The sequence below is a fragment of the Antedon mediterranea genome, chromosome 3 (genome assembly GCF_964355755.1).
Source record: "Antedon mediterranea chromosome 3, ecAntMedi1.1, whole genome shotgun sequence".
In the NCBI taxonomy this organism is placed as follows: Eukaryota; Metazoa; Echinodermata; class Crinoidea; order Comatulida; family Antedonidae; genus Antedon; species Antedon mediterranea.
Genome location: NC_092672.1, coordinates 36,085,233 through 36,099,149, shown reverse-complemented (window position 1 = coordinate 36,099,149; position 13,917 = coordinate 36,085,233).

Here is a 13,917-nt window from a genome sequence, read left to right as displayed (position 1 = left end):
ATTATACTATTTAATTAAATATTTTGCTTCAGGTTGTATATTATAATATTTAAATTTGAAACTGTTGTCTATACTACCATGATGACAATATACGTAGAATTTAATTTCATCAAATTGTATAACAACATACGGTATTTATTTAGAATTACGGTAAATTTTAATCGTGGGGCTTGCTTATACACGCAATAACACAACCTGATTTACGCATGGAGTAATTACGTTTCCGTTTTTATTATTTCGTCATCGGGAATAACGCTATTTTAATGTGTTTTCATTGCACCCCCTATTATTATATTGTTGCAATTTGATATTTTTACATTTACGGTTATAATTTTTAAGAGATTTTCTTTAATATCTGTCTCACTCGTGTACAGTTTTATGTGATTAACAATTCTAAAGTATTAATTGATTCATTTAAATAAATTCTATTCAATTGCGTGCATAAGAAGGGAGGGCACCACTTAGAAGTTTATAGTGTTGTTCCAGTGCGTAACAAAATTGATGCATAAACATTATAATTGCGTGCATTTCTCGGTTTTACAGGTAATTTAAATATAGAATAACAACCACCTGCCTAATAAAATATACTGATCAATTAAGAAAATGTACGTCTATATTATTATCTGTGGTATAGTAAAATAAGGATATAAAAACACTAATAATGTAATTATAATAGCATATTGATCTATTAAAAGGTTTGAATTATTTTATGCTGTTATATATACATTATATAGGCGCTTTAACAAAACAAAGGTCTCATTTTATTGCATCTTAGCATAAAGGCGACACTCGGTACATCTTAGACCCTTTTTATTTGACGCAAAATCAACTTAAGCTCTTAAGTCAGACCTGAACCGATAGGATACTCACTGTGATGTCATATATTATAGTACTGTACACTTTTGAGTTATCGTTATATATTATGTTTACGAAATCATGTTTGCTATTTTCCCGTATAATGCCTAAACACCCGGCGACAACGAACGTTTCTATCAAAATAGGCTCTTCCTAGGGCGCCATCAATATTGTTTATCTGGCGACCTTGAAGCATTCCAACCAGGCTACCTACAAGCTCGACAACTGACCTAATTTGCGTGCCCTCTCCGTCTTCCTTATGAAGAAATTGTTCATAAGTTAGGCTTGGTGTCCAACAGGGCTCTTGCGTAACTCAATTATACGCTGGTGTTCGGTAATCAGACACAGTGTGATGTTTTGGCAGCCTAGTGGGCCTACATAAGCTATTAACAATCCAGTATGCTAACAATTCTATACTTACGCGTACATATTTAAATTGTTTAACAGAAACAAAAAAATGTTTATCGTGTACATGATATCACCTGTTGAAAGGTTCTATTAAATATTCTGAATTAATATTTTACTTATTTACGGCGGCCGTAATAATAATAGAACCGACTAAACCTTCTGTAATAAGAAGTTAAATGGTGAAATGTTAATAATAACAGCATATCTTGGTATCTGCTGTTTCTAAATACGGTAGAGTATTTTTTACCAATCTAAAATGCTCATTATCACACCTTACTCGCCCTTATTTTTTCGTGTTGTGACATCCTGATCATGTGGAGGTTTAACTAGTTATTTCTTGGTAAGCATCATCGCTGATTTGAAATGGGCAGTAAAAAAGCAACATGGAGCTTTCATTGATGACAATTTCTGTTGACGAAATGTGAGATGGAAGGTTGCAAATCGTCGCGTTTCTAGTCTCATTAGGCCAATTTCTCACATCTGTAGGAATAGGGAAGACATGCGGAGAAATTGAATTGAGGACGAACTAATACGCTGACCTTGACAATGAACCTGCGGTAATGGCGCCAAGAGTGCCGAGTTACCCAGTGATAGTCTGCACCCTGGCATGTTTTCCCGCCAATTATGGTTAATAAACACACCGAGCTTAATCAATTTGTAGAGTGTCTCTAGAAATCTATAAAGGAACATTTTAAGAAAATGATATATTAAATATCCGTTTGGTGATGAGATTTGATTTTCTTGACGTGTTTCTAACATCGTCGTATTTTGAATTAAAAGTTCGCGTCAAACCATCTAGCTGAGTGCTAGGCCTAATTATTGTTGACTTTCAAAATAACAAAGTGAAACGATTAAATCGAAGCATCATTAACATAATGCAATTTGTCAAAAGCACTATACAATTTTATATAAAAAAACCTAATTAAACAGTATAAAAAACATAATTTTAAGCACCGCAACGATTATTTTTTTTAATATTTTAAAGAAAAAACATTTTGTAGGCCTAAAGGACAACTGAAGCTAAAAGTACTGTTGACTACTGATTGTGAAACAAAAATAATTGATAATAAATTAGTATTTCTCAAATTATAAAAAAAGAATAAATAAAAAAATGAATTTAATGAAGAAAGAACAATAATGTAATTAAAACTGTTACGTCAAAAAGTCGAGCGGCATTTTTTTGTTTAAAAAAAATTAAATTAACAGATCAATAAAAAATGAATTTAATAAAGAATGAACAAAAAATTCTAGCGCCGTTTTTTGTAAGAAATATTTCTTGTTTTAAATATAAACTTAGATCGCTTCATTTCTGCTTTTGTTTATCAATTATTTCCATCCCTGCTTGTAAACAACGCGTCAGCTATCCGCTAGCTTTCTGCTGTTTGATTCTTTTGCCGAAGTAAACAATATTAATATCGAGCGTATACACACATTCGGAAAACACCGACAATTACTTAACACCTCCTTGTTTGCTGGTAACCAAAATATCATTACAATTCCAACAATATTGGCTGCGTTTGGTGTCAATATTCACAAACCGGGTGACAAACAGACCTTGGCCAGCTGCTTTTATGTCATTCCACGTTGAATAGAAATTCGCGCAAACGTGACAATATTCGCACTACCGTTTCAGTACTTTAACGCCGCTTGGTTTAAGTACGCCACTCAGCCTATTACGAACGCAAAGAGATCGCTAAACTAGAAAGCACGAATGTGTAAATTCAAAATCGCGTAACACATCTAAATATTCTCATCAAACGAACCAGAACTAATTTCCTAAGAGGTAATAAATGTGTGGTAAAGAGTAAACCCAGCACCGATTCTATTATAACATAGTTTAATGAACTAACAACGGTGTTAGAATATTACAATTGTTTTTAACACTAGTCAAAATTGAGTTTTAATACCACTGTGACTTGCCCTATTTCCTTTCAAAGACTACGGCTATTTAATATTGCACGTATAGCATAATTCGGACTTTTATAGAGAAACATTCTATAACGAAACCATGCGCATAAATCATAGGCCATTATCAATTACATGAAATTTCACATTAATTTTCACATTTGATTAGGCCTATTATTAATATCATGGTCGGTTACTGTGTATGTGAAAGTATAGTATAATCGGACATAAATAATTAAAAAATATTTTTACTATAAAACTTTAGGAAAACCTCACTTTGGCAGAGAAAAACGGTATTTAATGTGCTAGACGTCAAAATACTATTCAATTGTTTGTTTGTTGTTTTCATTATATTGAATAATATTGTACTATTACAGTACTATAAAGTGATGAATATGTTACCCTTAAAATTACGCCCTCTATAATCTTAACATTGTCAGTTAAAATAATACCTAATACACTTGACACTTTTCTACATGTTTGTTATTTCCGAAAAACATGATGTGTTTTTTTTTCGAAATGCATGCCGGGATGATGTTTGTTGATAATTGAATTTCACAGTACCATCTTTAAAAACATATCTTTTCAACCCAATCAGCAGACGAAACCGTTGATAATAATTAGGGCACAAACATTTGGCGCGCAAACTCAATACCTACTGACACAAAACCTTATTCCATGTGACAGCTAATCATTAGAATTATCAACTTAAATAAAGGTGCCATATAATGTATGTATCTTTATTTAACGAGATTTATTTTCGCCCACAAATAAGTTAATCTGCCTTGCAATTACTGAATAAAACATGACATGTCTGGTGAAGTGTTGGAGTCTCGCGGGATTTGGTGTCAGATCTACAGGTTCGTGTGCATCTAAACCACTGCCAACTCGCGGGAATCTACAATCAGGGGTTGTCGTCTGCAATTAGTGACAATTAACGACTTTACGCACGAACAAGGGTTTAAAATGGTGGATGATGAGGCACGTCCGTTTCCAGCCTTTTTCTTTAAACAGTTTATGGCAATTTTTGTCCATACCGGACGCAGGTGCAATCCGAACATTTTTATAACAAATTAGCTTGCCATACTTATAGATTACAGTATCCATTAATCCTATCTGTTAGCTTGCCATACTATATTATTCATTAATCCTATCTGTTTCTTTTTTTAAATACGGAGTTTAAATAAGAAATAACAATGAAATCCAAAAAAACACAAAATCGAAGATGTTATCTATAAATATGGTATAATCTGATAAATTAGTTTTATTGTACAGATTAACCCTAGCTTTATAGAAAGAACTTGATGAATGACCTCTCAATAAATAAATCGTTAAAATATAAAATTAACCAACGGAGAAGCACATGTAGTAGGCCTAGGCCAAGAACTTGTAGCATCTTCACACACGTTCAAACGAAGGAAATTGATTCCATCGATTGTTTTTAAACACCTTTAAAACAACCTTGAAAAAACATATAGCATCAAAAATAAAGATCGACTAATTGCCAAATTATAATGTATATACAAAAAAAAAATTGTGTAAAAACTTTAAGTAACATTGCCTTCGGGTAGACGATTCAGTCATCAATTTAGCGAAGTCGTGTGAGTGCGCCAATTGTCTGTTTTTACCTGAAATAATCACTGAAGGTAACAAGTATAAATATTGATCTAAGAAATCTTATCATTCATGAAATGGCTAACTATTTCCTAAATGTCTAAATTTATTGTTATATATTGCGCCTTCTCACGTTTTACTATCGAGTAATTTGACATCAATTTGTCAAGATTTTCACATATAAATCTAACTGCATTTTAACGGCGGTGAAGAATCGATTCAAATACACAAGTAAAAGAGCGCGCGATTCAGGAAACACATGGAAATAATCACGTCTGGCGCGTACACACTGATCGCGAGCATTCATTATATATGCACATAAATAGTTACCGTATCCTCATCACGTTTGAAATATGTCAAAAACATTTGAGAGATAATGAGCGTTCATCAGTTTTTATAGTCATAATTTGTTATACAAGCAATCCACCTGACTATTTACACTGTTCATAAAAAAGATGTTCCGAAAGATAAGTTTTAGTTATCCGTAATAAATCAAATTTTATATTTTCATTGAAAAATGTCTATTCGTTTGTAATTTCCAATATATTTTTATTTTTATCCTATTTTAGAGTATTACATAAATAATAATTGTTTTCTGTATATTCATTAATTTAATAATAAATATATTTTTTAATGGTTGAATTGAACAAATAAGAGAATTTTCAAATTAGTTTCACCAAAGGATCTGAACCAGACTTGATAGCTGCCAACGTTTTAAAGTCGAATGCAACTTAAACACTTATTGAAAACCAAAGCGATCAAACGACATTAAATTGAAGTGACCCATTAATGTCAAGTTAAGAATAAGTTGTAGCAGTGCTGTAAATTACCATGTCTAAATCATGTTCAACATTTCCTTATTAAATATTGAATAATTCTGCAAGTTGAAAAATTGTTGAGGAGAAGTCCATGTTCAGTACAATAACTCATAATAATGTAAGCATTTTGTTAGCCTTAAGCTAACTTTTACATTTGTAAATGATAACAACATTCGTAAATATGCTAATAGGTACACTTAGAAGATGTTTAGCTTTGATTAGTTCCTGTGTAAAGGTTTACTAATTGAACGACGAGTTTATGGTGACAGATTTTATCAAAGGAAATGATCACTATAATGTGAATATTAACACAGGACCTCATTTTCCTATTGAGTCACTCCACACTGGTTGCCTAGAGGAGGAAACGCGCGACGAGCAATGACCTTTGGGCGCGGTTACAGAGCCGTCTTTGCTGCCAACAGCTGCCTTCGCAGTGGTGGTGGTAGCTGAGAATGTCCAGGCTTAGGCGATTTAGTCTACCGGACCTTTACTAGAACGATGATATGCTAAAGAGCAACAACTGGTCAATTCAAGTTCTTATCTCTTCGATGAATTCCTTGTTTTTCTAATTGAGTGATGTCCAAATTTCGGCAACACTGCAGCGGACGCCGTCTGTTCTCACACGGTTGTCCACACACGAACATACGTCTGAATATGTTAAGCCCAAACAATTATAAACTGTAATAGAACTTGTTGAAATCAAACTATGGCAACTGTGTGTGTAATTATTGCATATATTTTATCCCAAGAGACTAATTGATGAAAGAATTGATCAAATATTTTCATAACTAATGTGTGTTTTCTTTTCTGTTTCAGCAAAATAAGTGTTAATTGCGACCACCTCTTCCTGACCGTCCAATTAGCCAACGACACCTCGACGACGTCCAATCCTCAGTGGAGTTTAAAGATCTATGATCACACAAACAAACAAATCCCACGTTATGCATATATACTATTAATAGTATTACAGTTTTTTCACCTTTTAAATCGTAAAACTATGGCTATTATTTAATGTATTTGTTTGTAGGCCTAAATTTGATTCTGAAATAAATTTCATTAAAAACACTCTCTGCAAATACCCCAATTGTCAAACCCCGGGTCATAGAATAACATGAAAACAAGACAAACCGAAGAACTATAATATTAATCATTGAAATAACATTACTGAATCGAAAGGAAATGACATTATCAAGGGAATTAGTTGTGACGTTATGCAGGTTTCCAGTCACTACTTTTGACGGCATTAAAATCTGGACTGGGCCATGCCTAGAATGAACCCACGTGCAGCATAGCAGCCTGTCAGTGCTCGACGATTCGTTTCAGTAGATATTGTAATGAGCGATGAAGACACGGCGCCATTATGCACTATGAACTCCCCTACGAGAAGACTATCACCTCGGGGCTGATGAAAGTAACTATATTACAATGTTTTCATAATTTTATTATTTTCACTCAAATATATACATCTACCAAACCACATAAGTTGAATGAGACAATGAAAGGATTGGGGCCGGCTGATTATGCGCAAACGTGAGTGTGTCCATGAGATTGGCTTCTTTTAGGCCTAGGCCTATATTATAAAGATTCACTGCGATCTCTCAAATTAAATGTGTTTAGAAAAGCCGTGCCCTCGATGGGTACCGTTGGAATTGGAATATTTATGTCCGTCCTGGCGTGCCATACTAATCAGAGTGAGAAAATCGAATGCAGTCTTAGCCACAAATGAAATGAACTGACACGTACACACATTAAAAGACGCAGACGACGGACGAACGCACAACTGAACAATATCCAACACCTGTCCAAACTCCCTTCTGGAAGGCGCTCACTTCCAGGGCAGACGATAACATTATGCCTACGTCTCATAGCTTTCAGAAGTTATTAAACCGTTCATGATGAGGTCTAGTGATTTGATTACCCCAAATGGTTATACAGCATTAACTAATTGAACACAATGACGTATGTATATAAACGCAACGCAAGAAACTTTTGACCAATCGGATCATCCGAACTATCGCTTGTAATTGGTAAATCAACTTGCGTTGCGCGTACGTTCTTGCTTTGCGCGTCCAAGTGAGAACCAAGAGGTGGTCATGGGGCATCCGTATCATCATGATCTCATCCGCCGCGTTTAGGCTGAGGTGACGTCTGCAAACGACACCATACAGATACGATCTACAGGGAAATAAAAATGAAGGTTTCTATTGTGTAAATGTCAAAAATTATAAATACATGAGGAACTTCATGACATTATCCTGAAACAATTTCAGACAATTGCGAATGATATTGCAAACGCGTGTAAAACGCATTTGAATACATTCAAAATACAAAAGAATACAAAAACTATAACGATGAAATGATATTGCACACGCGTGTAAAACGCATTTGAAAGTAATACATTCAAAATAGTACAAACAGAGGAAAAACAATCACAATCAACAACTTAACGCTTGGAATTAATCAATCTTTATCGACATTTCCCAGATTACAATACTTATCGGAGTGCATTACCCGGGAACCAGTTTAATGACTGCCACCAACGACTTAAAAAGTTTGTGGTACGGTTAATCAGTATACCAAAGAATGTGCGTCGGGTTAATTACTGTGCATTCTCAACGTATCAACGTATCCTTTACGTACGATTGCGATATGATGAAGTAACAATTGTTAATCAGGTTAAAAAATACCATTATGAATTTAAAAAGGAGATTATATAAAGATTACATAGGTCAAGAGAAAGCATAAGATAAGAAGAATAAGAACATAAAGAATTGAGATCAAACAGAATGGTGTGTATTAAGGATACATAATCTAGATCCTACACTATCACAAATATCAGCTATAAATGTCAAACAAATAATGACATTTTATGGTAATTCTTCGGAAAAGATCAAATAAAAATACCTGAATTACATGTAACTGTTTTATGTGACATGTTAAACCTTATAAATACCGCGACCGAGGCCTACTGATTATCAGACGATACAATGAACCTACGCGCGCGTGACAGTGGGTTTAAGGGGGTTATTCAGGCTGTATTAATCCACTCTGATCAATCAAAGTAGGGGCATGCTACTACAAAGCTCTGTCTACACTATCAAATTGTATGCGACAAAAAATGTGTTGCCCATATATGGACATGTGATGTCATATCACTACCATATTTGGGAATATCACTACCATATTTGAGCACATCCCACTTTTTTTGTCAAACTAGTTTGATATTGTAGATAGAGTTTTACTCTAACAGTCATTTCAAACTCCCCACCCTATTCTCAATATTACTTCACAATTAACCTGACCTCTAACAAAATGGTTAACAGCATGTTATAGTTTATAAGTGTTGTCTGTTTGTTTTTCAATTGCACTAATATTTGGGAAGGAAACATGATTAGTGGATACAACAAGTATACGTTTAATGCTAGTTTGTGTTCTATCTGAATGTGTCACACTTTACTACCGATCGAAGGCCGAAAGACTCCAACAGCCGGTGGCGTTCCAGTAGCAAAATTCGGGCATAACCATGTTCACCCTTCTTGTCTGAGCAAAGGCTGTGGCAAAATAAAAATGAGAAATACAATAGAGGCAAAATCAAGTAACAATAAATGCTGCAGTGTGGTTAAAAACGACTCCACACAGAGATGCGAGTGGCTAACTATTAACGCGTGCGTCTCTCCTCGGAGTTCCGTCCATCTCACTGGCGTAATGCGCACATAATCCGTTTTCCGCACTATACGTAACGTAAAGCTCTGTATACACTATCTAGTTATGATCAATTAATATGGTAGTGATATGCTCAAATATAGTAGTGATATGCTCAAATATGGTAGTGATATGACCAATCCCAAGCGCTGAATTATTCATACACTTGTTGTTGGTCAGCTTGCGTTGCGCTTACGTCATTGTGTTGCGTTCTAGTGGAACCAAACTTTATGATGTGTAGCCTAAAAACATAACTTTAATGTTTTACAGCAAATCTTAAACTTGGAAAAAAAAATGAAATGAAAGTCGACATTATTATTGTGACTATTATTTCCGCTTTGAAAGTAGCCAGCCCCTTAATGGTGGTGTATTTTGTACAACACTTATGTTGATGTACAGTTGTCGTAAATAACAAAGACAGAGGGTGAATCATATTTTACAAGTCGGAGCCGAACGAATGGTTTCTGTTTCTCAACGCTCGGTATTTTCAGAGGACGCGCTCTTTAAGTGACCGGTGGCTATGGTCAATGTGGCGCTTGCTAATGGTCACACATTTCGGATGGTTGTCTGCCGGTTTCCTGGACCAAGTGGTCAGTATCATTCATCTCCACATAGCCGATTACATCCGCCATCACCATGACTGGCATAGTTTTTAATCAATTGTTACATCCATTATTCTTCTTAACATATATTTCTATGTTTTTATAGAATACTAGAATGAGGAAGAATGTGAATGGGATTATACAGAAGGATAATAAATGGTTACTGTGTCGGGCAACTTCACACTTGAACAATACCGAATTTCATTGCATAACTGTAAAAATAGCCACTCTTGACCAGTCAAACTTCACACGTGAGAAAGCGAATTGGGAAATTGCACTATATTATTTAGGCCTATGTCATTTATTGAAGTTACTTTCAGATTAAACAAAATATACATCATTTTGTTGGCAAATGTGTACAGTGACGGTTCAAACAGATTCAGATTCGATTTATTAAGTCTTTCATACATTATACAGTAGTACAATGATAATTGTTTTCTTGGCAAAAAAACACAAACAATGCACACATAATATTTACATTCATGATCAACATGGAACAATTGATCAATCAGTAAATACAAAAAGACCTGGTATATTGATTCGTCGGTTTGATTGACTGTCGGTCCAACTCCTCTCTCACCGTCACTCATTTTTGACATCCCACTCATTTTACAACCGCCAAAGACTCCAGTCTTACGGACTCCTTATAAAAACCTTTCCCACGATTCACCAAACAAGAACTGTGTAGCTTTCGTATTAAACACCAACGTTGTTCTGAAGGACACCGTAATACTGTATAGTGTGAGTGGTACTTTCATTATAGCATCCATGACCTCTGTAATCATCACTCATTATTATTCCTATTAAAATTAATTGTACAAAGTATTACTTATTATGATTATAAGATTTGAAACTGTCTTGCGTGTACACGAAGGGTGGATTTGATTGCGCCGATAAGGAGCCCCCGTGACTCCACCACCACAGAATGTTTGGAGGGTAAGGCCTAGATTAGTCACTTTACTAATCACCGATTATCTTTTTATGTTGGTAGAACAAGTTATTTTAAGATGTTTATTCTTTTTATTGGTTTACTTTCACTTTCACTATTTTTCTGAATGAAAACAAGGAGTATAAAAAAAAGACAGTAAAGAATGAAGGCACCTTGGTGAGGATTTAGACACTTCCGTTCGACGTCAAGCTTGTTTCTCACTTGGACGTAACGCAAGGACGTAAACGCAACGCTAGCGTGTTGACCAATGGCAAGCAACAGTTCGAATAATTCATCGCTTGTGATTGGTCAACTCACTTACGTTGCGTTACGTCCTTGTGTTGCGTGGGAACCAATCATTAGGCTGAACATTTATGAAGAAAAACAACATCGATTTGTGTTGAATTTTAAAAAGAAAAAGAAAAGAAGACTGATGAGAAAGAAGGAGGAGGAAGATAAAGATTACAATGACGAGGTTGATGGTAACGAAGACAATGATAATGATGACAATGATACAAAACGATTATGAGCAAGACAATATTACACTTTTAATTACAAGCCACAACATTCATTTTCGTATATTAAAAAGCGTTTAGGGTCAGAACCAAACAAAAAAGTGGCCAGCTACTATTAAAGATATAATATTGTCCGCCTAAAAAATTATTTGTTCCAAATTTTGTTGTTGAATATACCATTTTAATTTTCTACAATAGTTATTCACTTTGACCAAAAATTTGATCAAAAAACAAATTATTTACATGAACAAATTATGAAATCATGAAAATATTAAATTGGCTACCAGTCAATGACTTTTTGTTAAATTTAACCATTTGTCTGTGTTTTTATAAGTGAAAACTTTGTTTCATTTTATTTTCAAAAGAAGTGATTAACTTTATTAAACCTACAAAATGGCCTATTCAAAATCTGATTTTATTAATCTTCATTTCTCTCATGTTTTTGGGGACATTATACATCTTTAATTGGAATAAAAGTAACACCAAGACACCCAATTATCAAACAAATTATTGGATCTCGGTTTGTGCCCGAGCTAAATACGCGTTCGCCGGTTATGAGTTTATCAATTGAGATTTTGTATTTAAGTTACTGGCTTATCAGCTTCTGAGCCGTTTTTTAAAATCAGAAAATATTTCGATGGTTTGTAGTCGTCATCCGAAGACACTTACATGATCTAGACTTGTTGAAAACACAGATCAACTTGTTAAATACATAATTAAACCGAATGTGTTACTCATCACCAGGCAGTGCGCTTGGTAGAACAGCTTGTAATCGACTGTATTTTTGGCTCGCAAGACCAGGGTCTTCCACTGGCCTTTCTCACATCGCACTCAGCCTAACTTGTAGGCGAAGTTGTACGATGCCGCTTGGGACTCAACGAATAATTATTGCCTTTCCGCTTACTGAATGTTTTTGGGCTCTATATGCTGAAGGAGATTGTGGGTACTGCACAAGGCTCTCCACGTTTAGAAGTAATAATGATTGATTTGTTAAAAACTTAAATTGAATTGAACCTTAGGTTGACGAAAATCGACCCCCGTAATTGATATAAAAAGATCTGTCAAAGTTTCTTGTAAATTACATTATCTTCACATTGCTTTTTTTTTACATTTCTATTTAGGCAACTCAAGTTAATAATACCAAATTTATATAATAGTTTACATTTAATAATTCCCGAAAGTGCGTTACTTTTTAATTCACTAAACCAACGGATTAAATGTTTTATACTCTCAAATCAAACATTATGATCTTATCTCGTGATTGGTACGCGCGCGCCCTGCGTCGTCCTTGTGTTGCGCGCCCCGCGTCGTCTTTGTGTTACGCGCCCCGCGTCGTCTTTGTGTTGCGCGCCCCGCGTCGTCCTTGCGTTGCGCGCCCCGCGTCGTCCTTGCATTGCTCGCCCCGCGTCATCTTTGTGTTGCGTCTAAGAGAGAAGCTGAGAGAAGCTTTACACAATAGAAGAGTGTCTATCGATTAATATCAAAAGTGAACATCAAGTGAGCAACTGTTTTTTCTATTGTGTCTTTAATTTGTTCGTAATTATTGTCAATTATGGTGAAAGATCGATTCATTCAAGTAATTATCTAAAACGAAGACCACTGCTGGGCTGTTGTCGGTAGCAGTTGTATTTTACAGGCATCAGGCGGCGATAAAAGACAACTTAAGCGACGTTTATTTGTATTCTAAAGAGAGGCCTAGGTAGCATATAATGGAGTAAATTGTTTCACAGTATTGAAAAATGGTAAAGTATCCTAATGACTAAAAGGCTAGACTCATTTTCACATTTTAATTCATTAGGAGCAGTAGAAAAATAACTGGATTGGTGAGATTTCAAACGCGAAACGTTAACCATCGTATATTAAGAGGTTGTAAGCGTGTATTACAATCAATAGTGGCATGTGGACAAATTTAAACAGAAAGGCCTCGGGAAACCATTAAAAATATCTCATTAGTTTTTTAAATATGAATAAAAATAAAGTTTGAATCTATCGCCAGTGATATATAAATAGTACACTTGGGAAAGACGAGGAAACAACATAATTTTTCATAGAAGAGAGATTGGATTGAATTATTACTATTAGAACTGAGAAAACATTAAATTTAATTCAAATATACATTTAGCATTAGTATTTCAGTGTTAACCTGTTTTTCCTTTTTAGTTTTATAATCTGCCTCTCACAAGCTTTGCATTTTTTTTGCCCCTCTAAATTACTCAAATTATTGTAATTTATTAGGCCTAGGCCTATTATGAACTTAAAGAGAAATACATGTTTTGATTGATTGTTTGAAATCTTAGCAATAGAATATAATCTCAATATTTTTTTCAAGTTTTTTTTAGAAAACAGGTTATCGTTATCCCTGTGCTGATGTGATATAACATTATATTAACACGTTGTTCTTCATTAGAGTATTTGAGTTGATATTTCAATTCGATGGTGTTCTTTTATCGAGTTTAAGTTTAAATAGTTTTGTCACTTTATGAGTTACACTTAATTTATGACGTTTGTTCAGCAAAAGGTAAGTTTTTTTTTAAATACGTTGTTTACGTAAGAAAAGAAACGGTTTCTTT